Source organism: Bison bison, unplaced genomic scaffold, assembly GCF_000754665.1.
Source record: "Bison bison bison isolate TAMUID 2011002044 unplaced genomic scaffold, Bison_UMD1.0 scf7180017864148, whole genome shotgun sequence".
Lineage (NCBI taxonomy): Eukaryota > Metazoa > Chordata > Mammalia > Artiodactyla > Bovidae > Bison > Bison bison.
In genome coordinates, this window is record NW_011494720.1 from 5,485,657 (window position 1) to 5,503,870 (window position 18,214).

The following is an 18,214-nucleotide window of genomic DNA, read 5'->3' on the forward strand; positions in this document are numbered from 1 at the left end:
ATGGGGAACGCGGGTATACCTGTGGCGGATTCATTTCGATATTTGGCAAAACTAATACAATATTGTAAAGTTTAAAAATAAAATAAAATTAAAAAAAAAAAATGTTCCTGCTTTTCAACCCTTGGAATCCACTCCTAAGCATATAATGTAGAGAGACCTTTGCACGTGTAAGAGTGAGCAGGTTGCAAAGGTTCAAGGAAACATTGTTTATGCAGACCCCATACTGCAAACAACCTGAATAGTCATCAATAGGAGATTGTGTTATAGTTCAGAGTTGGAAAACTATGTTTATAAAAATCCAGATAGTAAATATTTTCAGGTCATACTGGTCTCTGTCTCCAATACTCATCTCTGCTGTTCTAAAAACCAGTCATAAACCATTTGGAAACAAATGGGAATGGCTGTGTTCCAATAAAACTTTATCTACAATATCAGGTGGTAAGCTGATATTGAGTAACCATTTATACATAATAAAAAATAAATAAATTGAAGAATGCACAAAATATAAATTGGTAGGATTCACACTAAAAATGGAAGACACCTTTAAGGGCTAAAAAAAGTGAATAAAGAAGTTGTAGTTAAAGGAATGTCAGAAAAAATACTTAAGCCAGTAAACCTTCTTTCAAATCCAGATGCAGGTATTAGTTACACTAGTAACTAATTACACTAGTAACTAATTAGTTACACTAGTAACTAGTTACACTAGTTAATTGGGCTGTGAAGGAAGGAACCAGATGATTCAAGGGCAACCAATGATCACTTAACAGTTATCCACTATGAGTGTATCAAGTCCTGGGTAGACACCGAGCAAATCCAAGGGGGAAAAAAAAAACTGATAATCAAGCACATTGCACAAATAACAGATGTTATCACTAGATAGTCGTTGAATTGATGAATGGATGAATGAGTGAATGCCAAGGTCAATATTGTGACCTTGGGCTGGACACTCAGTATATACCAATATATGAAGGACTCACACCTGCCACTTGAAGAAGTAAGCTGCGAAGTGCTCAGGGAAGGCTCTCATCTCTCTCTCTCTCTCTCTCTCTCTCTCTCTACTCACACACACACACACGCAACCAGGGAGATACTCCCTGACTCCCCTAGATACAAAGCCTACCCTAGACTTGGCAAACTGCCTTTTCTGCCCCTGTATCCCCCACCCCTCACAGGATTGAGCATCTAAAGTGAAGTGGAAAATACAGGCTAAAATAAAGCCATATTTGGGCACAAACCATGAGAGATGAAAAGGAGAGAGGCGTGCAAGCCCAATTAGAGAGTCTTAACTATAAAGTGTTATCAGACAGAGGGAGAAGACGGGCGAGCTGCAACCTGTCAGCTCTGCGAACCCACTCCAGGTGTTCGGCGTTTCTCCCCACTGCCCCCTCCCTTTCTCTCTCTCTAGACTAAGAAGAGGAGACACCCTCGGAGTCTTTTCAACGTGTCTGGGTGGGATTATTTCCCGTCACTGACAGATACACCCTGTACTGATGCTCCAGCCTTTAGGAGAGATAGGGAATCCTCAAGTTCATTCCTCACCACTTTGATGGCAGGGGCTGCAATTGTATTCTCCTACAAAGGAACCTCAACTAAGAGAGCAAGACAATGATGTTTCCTCATTCAGGGCAAGAAAGATGCTACAGGAATAAAATGGAAGGGTTCAAGCTTGTCGTACTCCTCCTGGAAAGTCATTCCATTGTCAAATGTTGGCCAAGAAGGAAAAGGATAAAAAGAGATGGAAAGAGAGTCCAGGAAACAGACTTTCACTGTGGTGTAGACTCTGGAAGAAGGAGGGCGCCTGCCTTCCACTCCCCAGAAGATTCAGGAGGAAAGGCTTCTTATAATTCTGCAGCCCAGTGCTGACAGCCCCTGGCATGTTTTCAACATGAGGTACATTAACAAATAAGGAAAAACGTCCCCCTGGGCCTCTAATAACATTTATTTCATGCATCATTTCCTCTGAGGAATAGTAGCCGTGTATTTTTTATTCCTGGTGTGTCCTGTCTAAGAAATAATGGCCGGGCTCACCTGTTTACTTCTGCATATTTTACAACCCTCCTTCAGCTTTGTTTGTCTTTCTCCCACTCTTTGTTTTCTTCCTCTGCCCTCCACACCATGCAAGTCTAAATAAAAGGGATACAGATGTTAACATACAAGCCAGATTTACTGACTCCGTGGTGTTTTGGGCAAGACATCTCAAATCTCTTATGGAATAAGGCAGAGCAAAAATCCAGAATAAATAAATCAAATGGCCTGTGCAACGTAAACTGGAATTAGGATAAATAAGTGCAAAACATAAGTGATTCCTGGGGTTTATCAGCTCTATTGGTCCTGAGCACCCACCAGGTCTTCTTGGCTTTTCTACTGACCAGAGTTAGGCTGAGTCTAAATGTGCTGCAGTGACCAACTGCACAGGCTCTCCAGAGGAGAAAACATTCTTCTTGACCCTAGGATGGGGCTATTAGTCTCTTGAGATCCATGTCAGGTGATTAACAGATAATTCCAAATTGCAATCCCTTTTCTACATTTCCTCACCAAACCCCTGGACCTTAATTCCTATTTTGGAAAGGAAATGGAAAAATGGATCCTTGCATAAAATCTCAAGAACTTTCCAGGAGGTGCAATGGTAAAGAATCCACCTGCTAATGCAGGAGACACAAGAAAAGCAGATTCAATCCCTGGGTGGGGAAGATCCCCTGGCGAAGGAAATGGCCACGCATTCCAGTATTCTTGCCTGGGAAATCTCCTGGACGGAGGAACCTGGTGGGCTAAAGTCCATGGGGTCGCAGAGTCGGACACAGCTGAGCACACATGCATACACACAATTTCAAGGATCCTCTTCCCCCAACCCTTAGCCTCATAATACAATGAATGCCCATCAAGCACCCAGCCAGAGCAGGCAGTGGGAAGGCCCTACCTAGTCCTAGAACAGGCCTCACCCAGCTCTCTCCAAACCTCTTCCAGGGAAGCAACAATGCCGGGTGCCACGAATGCTCCAGGCTGCAAAGCTCCGAGCTGCAGTAACGACACAGAAAAATGGTCGTGATAAAATGTTAAATGTAGAACAGAATATGGAACTATGTCTACATTACAGTTATAACCACATAAAATGTATTCATTTGGTAAGAGAACACAGAAAAATGAAAATGGCCATTTACAGCAGTGGTGAATCACAAGCCAAGACTTTCTTTCATTTCAGTTTTCATTAACATATTGTGTTATTTATGTGACATGGGAAATAAATGCAATGTCTGATCATGTCAAGCTGCATGCTACAGTTAGCGCTGTAAGCGGAATCTGCAGTGCAATTTCCTCAAACCTACAAACACACGGACAACACAGTCAGCTCCCCACAGTACTGGTCCTGCAAATCAGCCTGCAGAGCTAACTGGTCAAACTTTCTTAGCCGAGCCATTCCTTCAGACTCTCTTACCTGGCAGCTCTCAAGGAATTTGTAAGCTTTTGAGCAGTCCAGGAATAAGATGGCCATACTATTGCCTTGGCTCCAAATTTATACCAGAACAAAGGCATTTGTCTGCTGCTGTATTTTCAACCCACCAGAAAAAATGTCAAGTCTTTCACAAGTTGGTGCGTGTGTATCAAGCCATATCCTCATCACTTATTAATTGCCCAGATTAGGGGACGACAGAGGATGAGTTGGTTGGATGGCATCACCGACTCAACAGATGTGAGTTTAAGCAAATTCCAGCAGACAGTGAAGAACAGGGAAGCCTGGCATGCTGCAGTCCATGGGGTCGCAAAGTCGCACACGACTGAGCAACTGAACAACAGAAACCACAACAGATCAAGTTAATTGTATGCGAGGTTCTAAACCACTGACAGCTTTAAATCAGTTTAAGAAATCCTTGACTATTTTACCATGTGTTCGGAATGACACCCAAAACTGCAAAGGACTTGAAAGAAATAAAAGGAAAAAGGTCTCTGTCCTTGGCACTATCAACCAAGGAGGCTCAAGTTGGGTGTTGGGGACCACAGTCACAGAAGATTCAAAGGAGATGAGCTGTGTTATACAAGATCCACTGTTTCCCACATTATGCCTGTGTAACCTAGGTCACTTTTGTTCACTTAAGAACCATTCTCTTTATTTCATCATTTGAAAGACCACAGAACAATGCTGCAAACCAGTTGCTGGGCACGTAACATAGAGTAAAGAAGGAAAGACAGGGGGGAACTAGATGGCAGAGTAATCCTTATGAAAGGGGAAAAAATAAGACACAAAGTGAGTAATTAGGTTGAGAAGGAATTTGCATTGACAGTCCAGGAAAGATTTACAGCCGTAACCCCAAATTTCTTTCACCACTGAGGGCCACTTTTCTTACTTTTCTTACTTTTCTCAGAAGGGTGCACATTCCACAACACTTTGTCTACCAACCGCACAACGTTTATGGTTTTCAGATTAATTTGCTCCATCATTTCCATTCACTGACAATATGCAGAATTGCCAATGGAGCTTTAAATCATCACAAACTAACTTCTATGAGTACATCTGATTTACAATGATTCCTTTCCATCCAAAATGGTGATTTTGTGATTAATCATCAGAGCCTTGCTGCAGAGAACCACTTGTTTTGATAGATTAAAAATAGCTCCATGGTCTCGTTATCTCAGGGTGCCAAGAGATGCAGGAATCAAAGGGTAGAAACCATGGAGGTCAGGTCCAGAGAGTTCAAGGATTCTGGCAGGAATGGAGAACAGGCTCAGCCAGGGGGCAGCTGGGCTTGAGGTGGTGCGTGTGTTCAGGAGAAGATGCTCAGAGGTCCCCTGGAAAGCCCACGCTCACGGACAATGGCCGGGCAGCTAAGGAAGTCTTGCGAGAGCCAGATGGCCTTCCTATGTGTACTTCATTTCCATTTCCCAATTGCTTCTTAAATCTCTTTCACTATCTTTCCCAGCGTTCCTCAGAGAGTTGTGTTTTTAGGAGTCATGTTTGTTTCTGTCTTAAAGAAACATTGACTTACCGGTATTTTTCTGGATTTATAAGGTATGTTAAGGTGGGACAAATTGAGAGAGTAGCAATGACACACGTATATATATTTCCGTGTGTAAAATAGAGAGTGGGAACCCACTGTATAGTGCGAGGAGCTCCGTTTTCTGCTCTGTGATGGCCCAGAGGCGGTGCGATATGGGTGGGTGGAGGGAACCTTCAGAGGGAGTGGATATATGTATACTGATAGCTGATTCATGCTGTTGTACAGTAGAAACCGGTACAACATGGTAAACCAATTACCCTCCAATTAAAAATAAATTAAAAAAAAAGAAACTAGAGGATATACCAAAAAAAAAAAAACAAACCCCAGCAACGAATTAGTAAACACAGATGTAGATATTAAATAATAATGTTGTATAAAATAAACTAAAATAAAAGAATTGCCACTGTTACTTTCAAATTTGAACCTTCTGTGATTCTACTCTGGACTCAATTGTATCCTGTATGCTACAATGGGCAAAAAAGGAAAAAGAAAATTTTGTACACCTTTACCCACAAGATGCTTTACACGTTGCAATCTAATTGAAGAGCAGAGTCTGACTTGAAGAAGAAAAGTGTACCCCTGCAGAGGGCTGTGCTGGGCCAGCGGCGTTCGTGAGCAGTGCTGTTGGAAGAGGGGGCTGCTCCAGGAGAAGAAGGCGAGTCCTTCCCTGAGCAAAGCCTGTGGGTATAGAATCTTTCAGGACAGGAATTAGGGTTTAATCTATAATTAAATCACCATCCAGGCAGCCTTTCCCCAAAGAGTATCCCATAACATGTCAAAAGAGAAAACCGCTAGTAAAGGCCTAGCTTTCTTTCACTTTGTTTAACCCACCCGGTCCTTGGATCATTTAACTGTAGAAATCATCTTCTGTGTAATATGTACTAAGATGCCTCACATCCTATTAACTCAATGGGAACAGTGAGCAGAGGGTTTAGAAAGTGGAAAAGTCTCACACAGGCTAAGCAGCAACTGGAAAGCTGAGACCAGAGATGCTGACTTAGGAAGCCGCGGGATTGACAGAGGAGATACAAAGACAAGAAGGTAATTTAAAAGGGAAGTTGCATGATACCAGGAGACCCTCTTTCACTTTCTTGTTCCAACTTAATGATCATAACCCGTAGCTAAATTTTAATTCATGAATGTACCTATGCTTGTCTGATAGGTTATTGTGCATTTTTTTTTGACAGCAAAATAAAATGACACACTGAAATTAGTTTTCTGCTTCTTTTTCACTTGTGCATATTCCTTGAATAATCTTTTCCCAATGCCTATTGAAGAATTGATGCTTTTCAACTGGTGCTGAAGAAGACTCTTGAGAGTCCCTAGGACAGCAAGGAGATCAAACCAGTCCATCCTAAAGGGACTCAACCCTGAATATTCACTGGAAGGACTGACGCTGAAGCTGAAGCTCCAATACTTGGCTCCCGGAGATGGCGAAGGACAGGAAAGCCTGGTGTGCTGCAGCCCGTGGGGTCACAAAGATTCCGACACGACTTCGTGACTGCGCAACAACAGTGCCTCATGTCCTCAATAGGTAAGAGCATTTTTCAGGTCCTCTAATCTGTGCTTGGTTTTTCTCAGTCGGCAGTTCCACTGTCTTCCTTCCCTTTTTCCCTCTTTCAACCTAGTTTTTGTTCTCCAGCTAGACCTATCTTAACCCATCTCCCATTAAGGAACCCGAATATCTAGCCATGTCTATGTACAACTGAGAAAGAGTCATGAATGTAGCAGAAAGGAGGGAACACGTAAGAAAGATTCCATTATACTTTTATTGGAAGGACTCAAATCAGTGAGAAATAGGAAGGGAAATAGGAAGAAAGCAGTTTTAGAAACACATGGCACCAATCAGGGGCCCCCGCAGTGAAAGAGTGGAGTCCTAACCACTGGACTGCCAGAGAATTCCCAGAACACACACTTTCAAAATCAATTTTACTGAAGTATAATTGCCACATAATAAAATGCACTCGTTTTAAGTGTACTTAATGTGCTTTGACAAACATACACGCATGTAACCATGACTACATCAAGATTCAGAATAATTTCATCCCTCTTAAGACTTTTCCTGTGCTTTCCCAGCTGATGTCCTCAATCCCCCTGGCCACAGGTAACCTACTGTCTGTCAGCATGGATTCCATTAACCTCTATCCATTCTATAAGTGAAACTATGCATAATCAATACGTAGAAAGATGACAGAATTGGCTAAAAGTAATAATGATAATTAAAATAATATGGTTACAGGCCTTCTCAACAGTTCATGTTTTCTACCGTATGGCTAGATATTTATTCTTAGAGAAAATAAGTATGTAATGATGTCAGGCGCCCACTTTATCTCATCTCAGAAATACCTTATGATATTTCAGTGGTTAAGAGCTTTGGAGCCCAAATCTTTTGGAATAGAGAAAAGGAGAGTTGATAGGAACATCTAAAACTGTGTGTCTTTATATGTTAATATCAGCTTTATTTGTAATGGCCCAAATTGGGAACAACAAAAACATCCATCAGCTGGTGGACAGGGAAATAAATTGTGGTGCATTCACGAAATAAAAACCACTCAGTCATAAAGTGGAATGAACCACTAATATGCAAGCAACGTGGTTAGGTCACAAAACACCAAGCCTGACTCAAAAGCATACATTCTGTATAATTTCACTTATAAAATGGATAGAATTTAATGGGATCCATGCTGACAGAAAGTAGGTTACCTGTGGCCAGGGGGTTTGAGGACATCAACTTGGAAAGCACAGGAAAAATCTTAAGAGGGATGAAATTATTCTGTATCTTGATGTAGTCGTGGTTACATGCGTGTATGTTTGTCAAAGCATATTAAGTACACTTAAAATGAGTACATTTTACTATGTGACAATTATACTGTAATAAAATTGATTTTGAAAGTGTGTGTTCTGGGAATTCTCTGGCCGTCCAGTGCTTAGGACTCCACTCTTTCACTGCAGGGGCCCAGGTTCGATCCTTGGTCAAGGAACTAAGATCCTGAAAGCCATGCAGTGTGGTCAAAAAAGGAGTCGTGTGTTACATCTTTGGATACTAATATTCCTTAGACAGGGTTTCTGTGGTGGCCCAGCAGTAAAAAATCCACCTGTAATGGATTCAGGTTCATTAGACCTGGTTTCAGGCCCTGGATAAGGAAAATCCTTTGGAGAATGAAATGGCAACCCACTCCAGTATTCTTGCCTGGGAAATCCCGTGGACAGAGGAGCCTGGAAGGCTACAGTCCACTGGGGTGCTAGAGTCAGGCATGTCTTAGTGACTCAGCAACAACAGTTCCTTAGAAAAAATGCTGATGGTTATTTCCTCTGCTTTGAAAAAGTTAAGGAAGGTTGACTACTTGGAGTTAACTGGGTTGAAGGGGCAAGTACTCCAACCCCAGGGACCTTCTGGACTGAAAGAGCTTTGCTGTCTGAGGGGCTAAGACATCCAAAAATCACCCACAAAAAGACAGTGGATAGAGGAAAGGACTTGAAAATCCTTGAGGCAGAGAAAGAGAGAATCAGCAAATCACCATTATCATAGAAAAAACAATAATGATCATTAATGGCACAAAACCAATTAATTAAGCAGTCCCATCTGAAACCCGTGACTTTTTAAAAAACTTGTCACTACAAACCGTGTAGCAAAAATGAATTCAACATAAAAACATTCCTTTAATACAAAGCTAAATTCATGAAAGAATAAGGAAATTTCCTAGAGGAAAATAAGAGGTGAAAAATGAGTGGTTACTGGTTTGGTGTGACAGGGGTTTTATTGGGTAAGCCAAGGGCTTCCCTGATGGCTCAGTTGGTAAAGAATCCCCCTGCAATGCAGGAGATACAAGTTTGATCCCTGGGTAGGGAAGGTCCCCTGGAGAAAGAAGTGGCAACCCACTCCAGTATTCTTGCCTGGGAAATCCCATGGACAGAGGAGCCTGGCAGGCTATAGTCAATGGGATTGCAGAGAGTTGGACATGACTGAGCAACTGAGCCAAACCAGGGTAGAAGGTGAGGATTGCGGCCGCATGATGTGGACAGTGTAACCAAGATGCCAAATGGATACATGGTCTTGAAAGAAGGCTGGCCTTTTGTCAGTGCTTGCTCTCCCTGGAAATCAGACTTTGAAACAGAGCTTAGTATACAGGATGGTTTCCTAGGGATCAATGTCCCTGGGAGAAGAGACAAAGTCAGGATTGGGCAGAAGGAGACCCTGAACCGCCACATCCTCACAGCAAGGCCTTAGCCAACCCCACAGAGTTCCGAAGCTGAATGGCTCTTCAGAGTTGTGTTTACTGGAATAACAGGACTCACACTGTATATCCCACTGGATGCAGGCTGACCCTGGGAAAGGGCATGACCTTTAGCTGATGACAGTTCACAAGTTTCCCCCAAAAAGGGATTGTGTAAGTGGGGAAATCTGAATACGTTCTAGTTGGTATTAACGCCAGTATCCTGGAAATGTAGACCACATCATAGCATACATTACACTGTTTTACTCAGTCTCTTAGCCTGATTAGACCAATTTTTTTTTCTAGAATTAATAAAAGGTCTGCCCTCACATGGGTTTCAAGTTTGAATTTATGCTACTTAATTGGTTTGGGAGCTCTCAAGCAGAAGAATCGATCTCAAATCAGTCTGAGACTAGTAATGTCCTGGGTATCTAGCTTAATAAAACAGAAAATCTCTCTGGAAGTTTGCATCTTCAACCCAGGCAGCAAACGATTCACATGTGTAAGCCCCCCAAAGCATGAGCTCTGATGCAAAATAACAAAGAAATGAAAAAGTAATCCCCCATAAGCAAAAATAACAAGCTTAGATGAGAAGAATTAGATGCCTAAGAAATTCAGGTAAACAATTTATTTTAAAAAAATTAAAAGAAAGGTATCTACATTATTTAAAAGAATTTACAAAATTAAAAATATGAAAAAGCAACAAAAACTAAGGAATCATCAGTCATAAAAATAAATTTTAAATATAATTAAACACTAGTTTGGATACAGAGAAAGAGAAAACTGGCAAACTAGGAAAATAGAACCAGAGAAATAAACCGGAATAAAGAGATGAAAAGAGACGAAGAGGGATTAAAACACCTGGAAAATTGAGTAGGGTAAAACTTTGTCAATTAGAAGAGAAGTAAAAAAAGGGGGAAGAACAAAACGGAAAGAGTTAATGACAGGATTTTCCAAAAAGTATGAAATATATGAATCCTGTGATTCATAGAATTAAAAGAGTCCAAACAGCAGAATTGTGTCTGGAGACCACCAAAGCAAAAGTAAGATCTTAAAAGCAGCCAGGGGTCAGGGGAGCAGGGAATCAACTTAAAGCATAAAAGTAATTAAAAGTGACAACAAAGATATGAGAAAGCAAAGAATTTAAATTTTACAAACAACTATCTATATTTCAAAAAAAAAAAATGAGAGTGAATATGACCCAGAAGTTGCACTTTGGGGCATTTGTTCCAGAGAAATATACGTTCACATGAAATCGTACGTGAACATTCAGAACAATTCATCATAACACGAAACTAGAAGCTACACAAATGCTCTTCAGTGTGTAAATGGTTCAACAGACTGCCATGTTAATGCTACGGAACACGACTAAGCAACACAAAGAAATGTGCCAGTGATACATGCGTGCATGCTAAGGCGCTTTAGTCATGTCCAACCCTGAGGCCCCATGGACTGTAGCCCACCAGTCTCCACTGTCTAAGGGATTCACTAGGCAAGAATACTGGACTGGGTTTCCATACCCTCCTCCAGGGAATCTTCCTGGCCCAGAGATCAAACAACATAAAAAATCAAAATTGGAATAAAAGAATGTTTAGAAAAAAATTAATTTACCCCCAATACATCTTCAGTGAAGGACCCTCTAGTGGACATGTTTCAATAAAAAGAAAAATTGTCTCGTGAGGGAAAAAAGGAATTGTGAACAAGGAAGCTTCAATTCAAATGTCAACAAACATTGACCATTTAAAAGGGTAACAATAGCTACCTGGTTTTGAGTGATATAATAACAAAGTTGAAATAAACCACTAAAATAACCATAAGATGAAAAAGATTTACCCAAGATAAAATGTTTAAGGTCCATATGTCACTCAGGAGGAACATAGAGATGTCAACTTATTTTAAACTTTCGATCATGCATGTTACTATTTTAGAGATGGCTCAGATGGTAAAGAACCCACCTACAATATGGGAGACCTGGGTTCTATCCCTGGGATGGGAAGATCCCCTGGAGGGGAGCATGGCAACCCATTCCAGCATTCTTGCCTGGAGAATCCCATGGACAGAGGAACCTGGCAGGCTACAGTCCATAGGGTCACAAAGAGTCAGACACAACTGAGTGACTAACACTTTCACTTTCCACCACTAGGGAAAAAAAGAACATATCAAAATAAGATAGGAAAGCAGAAGTAGAAAGAACAAAATAAGGTGGTAGAAATAAACCCCCCAAATTCTCAATGACTGTAAATGGAATAAATTTTCCAGTTAAAGATTTGAGATCATCAGATTAGATTATCCTGAAAAATAAAAATAAGAAAATAAACTCCAGCTACAGTCTCTTTATGGAGAAGGCAATGGCACCCCACTCCAGTACTTTTTCCTGGAAAATCCCATGGACGGAGGGGCCTGGTAGGCTGCAGTCCATGGGGTCGTGAAGAGTCGGACACAACTGAGCGACTTGACTTTCACTTTTCACTTTCATGCACTGGAAAAGGAAATGGCAACCCACTCCAGTGTTCTTGCCTGGAGAATCCCAGGGACGGGGGAGCCTGGTGGGCTGCCGTCTATGGGGTCACACAGAGTCTGACACGACTGAAGCGACTTAGCAGCAGCACAGTCTCTTTATAGAATTTTCAACTGAAACATAAAGACACTGAAAGTTTGAAAGGAAAAGGAAAATATTAATCAAAAGCCAGTGCATTCATATTAAGATTAAACAGTGGAGATTTCAAGACAGACCTTAAGACAATCAGTATCATTTTTATCAGGTGAAACAATAAATGTGCATTAATAAGACAAATCATGGTGGAGCTATTTGATGGAATACTATATAATCACTAAAGTCAGTGGACTAGAACAACATACAGCAATTGTATGGAAGAAAAAAATCAAATTGCATTAGAATAGACCATCCATGATATGTTTAATATAAAGTTTAAAAACAAGTAACAATATTTTTTCTCAGCTTTCTACATTCCTGGTGATATTTGGCTTCCCTGGTAACTTTTTGCCTATGGAAACTGCAAAACCAAGACTCATCCTTTTATCCAGATCTCTCCCAGAATGGGTGACAAAAGTTCTTGCCTAGTCCACGGCTGAGTCAACTACACTAACAAAAGGACTATGAACCCCAAATGGTAAAGGTGGAGACAGCTGGAGTATTAGCTGCTGCTGCTGCTAAGTCGCTTCAGTGGTGTCTGACTCTGTGCGTCATTTTAAGTGGACAGTAAATGTTGGAAATAACCGTTCCCTTGGAGCAATTTCAGCTGGCATCTGTGCCCGAGGAGAAAAGGATAAAAGAAATTCTTCTGGAAAAAACATGGTGTCCAAAAGGTGAGGTCATAAATAGCACGCTCAGCAAATACTAGAAAATTCAAGCTGGAGTTTTACCAGCACTGGACCGTTCACTTCCACCTCCTCAGATAAAATCAGTATGGCTTATCAAGTAGCATATGAATTTAAATAAATAGAGATCTTACATAAAATGTAGATTTTAAAAAATGTTTTTTGATTAGGGAATGAGTATAAAATACTAGCTGAGAGCAGTGCATGTCCCAGGTTATACTTCTCAGTGCTAAAGCGTCTTCCTTGCAACCCGCTGATTCGGTACACAGTGCGTTTCCTGAGCTTTGCTGAATCAGCACCCTCGTGTCCAAAATGCTCATTCACATTTCACTGCAAAGTCCTGGGAACAGTGGACACATAGAGTCACAGCCAGTTTAAAGCAAACTGGAAAGCAAGACCACACATCTTCTGATCGTTATGAAAAAACAGAATCTTGGTCCCCAGGATCTGGAGAAATAATAGATCATCTACATTCAGGATGTGTGCCTGGAAGCCAGGAGCTCCTCACTGGAGTCCATGTGTCAGGAGCCCTCTTGCCATCAGAGGTGATCTTGCCCTCATCTGAGAGGCTGACGGCTGCGTTTGATCAAGGGCACAAGGGGCCTCCGATCTTCCAGGATGATTCATATGCCGGGGGCTCATCTCTTTGCCATTGGTAATTCCAGCCTGTTTCACATTTGAATATGACAACTCCATTCCATAATTAGAAGGAGAGATTAGAGTGAATCAAGGGTTTATGATTAATAATAACTTCATCTGGGCTATTAGGTCTGTATTTTCTTTGGCTGTTACTAAAATACATTTCAGTGGAGAAGAATCTGGCTGCAGCTTTGTCTGCCTAACCCTACCCTACCCCCAAACCCTAACCTTCCCTCTATACATTCTCTATCTTGCTTTAAATATCACTGTGGAAATGAAATGCTATACAAGAGATTTTTTTGAACTGTAGGTTCAACAAGGAATCCCCTAATTCCTATCTCCCAAGGAATATTAAGTAATTGCTTTATTTAAGCAGTAGCCTGACCGACAGAGGATCCTGGGAATCAACAAGTACCAGACAGATTCATGTATTTCCACCCTCCTCCTTCTGTGCTTCTGCTTTCTGTTAAAGCTGTCACTACCCACTCAGTCTCTCAGATCCAGAGTCTGTCTCTCGCCTGAGCCCATCTTTCTCTTCCTCCCCAACATCAGTCAAGCTCCAAGTGCCAAAGATTTCTACTGGTGTCTTCTGCCCCATACCTCCTCCCCAGCCTTCCTTCTTTCCCTCATCTCATTTCTGAACTATTACAAAAGCCTGCTCAGCACTTCCTTCTAGAGTCCTCTTAAATCCTAATTCTATATGACTAAGAGTAAACCATCTGTGATTCAGGCCTGCTCACACCACTTTCCTTGGAAAAATCCTTCTGTGGTTTCTACTGCCCACACTTTCAAGTATAAACATTTTAGATAAACAGGGATAGGCATTTACAAATGGCCCTGCCAACTGCCCCAGACCCATCCTCTAGATCTTTCATTTTCTACTTTTATCAAAACAAATCTTTCCTGATATTATCAATTTAACTGGGATTTCGCTCTCTCCGGGGCCCTTCTCCCTGGGACTCCCACCTGGCACTGGCTGTTTTCCAGACTCCTCTCATCTTTCAACACAAGTCGACAGCCTCCTGTCCTCCAAGAATGCTTCGATAGCTATCTAAGCTGGGTAAAGCATCCCCATAACAGATAGGAGAATGTACCTGTAGCACCAGCGTGATTCTCCCTCGGCAAAGCCAAATCACCGTTATAGAGTCCAAGGCCATACACTAGGCCAGTAAATCGAAATGAGTTGTTGAGGCAAGGAATAGTGACTTTACTCAGAAAGCTAGCAGACTGAGAAGATGATGGACTAGTGTCCCAAAGAACCATGATGCCCAAGTTAGAATCCAAGCTTCTTTTTTACTAAAAGGGGAGAGGTTGCAGTTGGTTGGGGCAAACTTCTTGGGGTCAGAATATTTGTTCTTGCAGTTGTCCACAGAGGTCAGGTCATGATGTTCCCATTCATCTTCAACAAGATGAATGTTATTCTCTGTTCTGCAACTTTTTATCTCTATGTGAATAGGAACAGGCTTCCCCAATGACTCAATAGGTAAAGAACCTGCCTGCAATGCAGGAGATGCAAGACACCCAGGTTCAATCCCAGGTTTGGAAAGAGCCCCTGGAGGAGGAAATGGCAACCCACTCCAGTATTCTTGTCTGAAAAATCCCATGGACAGAGGAGCCTGGCAGGCTACGGTCCATGAGGTCTCTAAAAGTCAGACAGGACTGGGCATGCATCCACCCTCATGAATGAGAAAATGTTACACTCTGAGCCTTGTGAATGGGCTATCCTGCATGTTTCAGGCTATGGGCAACATTCTTGCAGCAAAAGCAATAGCATACAAAGGTTAAAGTAAAAGGAAGGTTCAATATGAAGTCAGATTCATTCTTCCCTGTTAGATTACATGGAAACAATCTATTGAAATGATTTCCTGCAGTGTAAATTTTGCATCTTGTTCATCCCAGTGACTAGCATGATTAGGGAGAATGACAGGTTGTGAATAAATACATGCCCAGCATTCTTCTACACCTTTTCATGTGTGATTTCTTATTTGCTTAAAAGGCTAATTACCTGCTGATCAGGTTCTCCCAGTCCATGCGTGGGAAACACTAAGAGGAATTCGAATTTCCCGTGGAAAGCAACATGGACTCTCGGCCTCCCCCATGCCTCTCACATTTCAGTATCTCAAAGCAAGTTGAGGCGGACAAGGGAAGAAAACAGCTGAAATGAAAATGGTTAAGTTAATTAATTGCGAGCTTGCTTGTAGGACCAGCTCGTTTATTTAATCAGTTGCCTAGTAACCCTGCCTGCGTATGAGGTAAATCTGATCATCCTGCCTCTGAGCAAGTCATGGGCCAGTCTGTCTACCAGCCACCAGCACTCCCTTCCTGCTTTCACAGGTTCGAGTTGGAAACACCAAATTCACCCCCTGCCCAAGAGCAGGGAGCTTGTGAGGTGTAAACAATATTTCCCCTCTCCACCTCTGTGCTCTGTCTCCCTCTACAGATTCTGCAGCTGAGGGACCAAGGTCTTTGCATCATCATGACCTTCACCTGGCGAATCAGAGGACAAGTAAAAGGACTTACATCTGCCTTCCTTCTAGAGCAACCTGCAGACCAGGTGCCAGACGCGCAGCCCAGCTCTCGAAACTATCACCACTTCTGTTCCCACATCGATAAACAAGTCATGTTTCCACACAACAGCGCATGTTAGGGCCTCTGCCCAGAGCAGAACTGAGAGGCCCCGGCAAAGAGCAGGCTTTGGGCTGTTGGTTTCGTGTCTGTGAGCTTTTCTGAGGGACCTTAAGTGGGAAGAGAGAATAAATGCTGAGTGTAATCACGAAAGACCAGCTCAAGACAAACTGTGCAGTTTGCTTTCCTGGCTGGGAAAAAAAAAATAATAACTCACATACTGACAGGCAAGAGAGTGCCGAGGACTCTTTTGGTGCTAGATTTATTGGAGGATTTGACAAGGATTTGCTTGCAGTTTTTCACCCCCTTATGCTATTCTCTTTGCAGGTTGTTTTGAACGTCTCTCCTCCATCTTTATCCCGAGCCATCCTCGTTCTTCGGCCAAATAAAAAGGAAACATCAATGCAATAAAGACCCATGTTTCTGCTTCGACACACCATGACCACATTCTTATACTATTACGAGGTGGGCTTTTTTTTTTTCCTTCTATTTGTCAGTCTCTGTGGATAAAAGACTCCATCTTCCATAAAGAATTCCCACCAGAAATCTTTATAAACCCTCCATCAGAGAGACACTCTGCCATCGTGCTGTGCAAAAGCTAATCTAATTAAGACAGGATCTGCTAAATTTAATAGCCTGCTATGAATTTTTACAGACATCTGGTAGCTGGAAGTTGGAGCAGCTCTAACATATAAAATTCACATTGTCCAGATGACCAATAGAGGGTCAACTCTTTCCCTTCTTTGGGGAGCTAATATTATTTTGGTATGGATGTGGTTTTCAAACCATGATATCCTTACAGGTAAATGCGCTGGAAAGGACACTGAGGAGAGAAACTTCTAAATCTCTATTTTCCATCTGCAAAATGAAGGCAATGATATATCCATCCTGAGGTTCGTTTATGGATAAATTTGAAAATGTATACACGGGGCCCACTTCACGGGCAGCCCAAACAATGTACTGTGTTAGCAGACCCCTGGCTTGATGTGATACTCTGCTGTTTTCTCTTGAAATTCTTCATTTTTGAACAAGGGGACCTGAATACTTTACTTTACACTGGGCCCCACAGATTATGTAGTGGATCCTATGTGCATAAAATTCTCTGCATAATGCCTATAAGAATCGCAAAATACTTATTTCAAGGCTTTCTGTGGCGGAGCATGCGTGCTCACTTTCGACTTTTTGTGACCCCGTGGACTATAGACCCCCAGGCTCCTCTGTCCGTGGAATTCTCCAGGCAAGAATACTAGACCGGGTGGCCATTTCCTCCTCCAGGGGATCTTTCCGAGCCAGGGATCTAATCTGAGTCTCCTGCATCTCCAGTATTGGCAGGCGATTCTTTACCATTGAGCCACATGGGAAGATCCCCCATACTATCCTCCTGACCAAATTATGAAATTTGAACTATGTAATAGGTTTTCAAGTAGGACAACTCCTTGACCAGCAGTTCTATCTAAGAAGCCCTACCACCACCTCCCCCAACAAGGTCCGTATATATTTGTAGAAAATGAAACCATGCTAATGTACAGATTACATTTCATATATGCCTAGATGCTTGTATGAGCAAAAATTACCAATTATACAAAACTCACAGTTGGCAAATTTTCCCTGACCTAGAGAACTAATATCAGGGATTGGTTTCTAGTGGGTAACCTAATTTCCACATCATTTTGTCCTTCTTATTTTTGTTTTGTCTTACCCCATGTATGTTTTATCCAAAAAAGCCTAAAGGGCTTCCCAGGTAGTTCAGCTGGTAAAGAATCCACCTGCAATGCAGGATACCCTGGTTCCATCCCTGGGTCAGGAGTATCCCCTGGACAAGGGATAGACTACCCACTCCAGGATTCTTAGGCTTCCCTGGTGGCTCAGACAGTACAGAATCTGGCTGCAATGTGGGAGACCTGGACTCAGTCCCTGGATTGGGAAGATCCCCTGGAGGATGAAATGGCAACATGTGCCATTATTCTTGCCTGGAGAATCTCCATGGACAGAAGAGCCTGGTGGGCTACAGTCCATGGGGTCACAAAAATTCAGACACAACTGAACGACAAAGCACACAAAAAATTGTAAAACCTAGTTTTGTTTTACTTAGATCCCAATAACCCTATCTATACACATATATAAATATATATTCACTCCTAACTTTTGTTGTTTTAAAAGATACAGCTGGGTAAGTCATTCGTTGTTCAGTCACTCAGTCATGTCCAACTCTGTGCAACCCCAAGGACTGCAGCATGCCAGGCTTCCCTGTCCATCACCAACTCACAGAGCCTACTCAAACTCATGTCCATCGAGTTGGTGGTGCCATCCAACCATCTCATCCTCTGTTGTCCCCTTCTCCTCCTGCCTTCCATCTTTCCCAGCATCAGGGTCTTTTCTAATGAGTCAGTTCTTTGCATCAGGTGG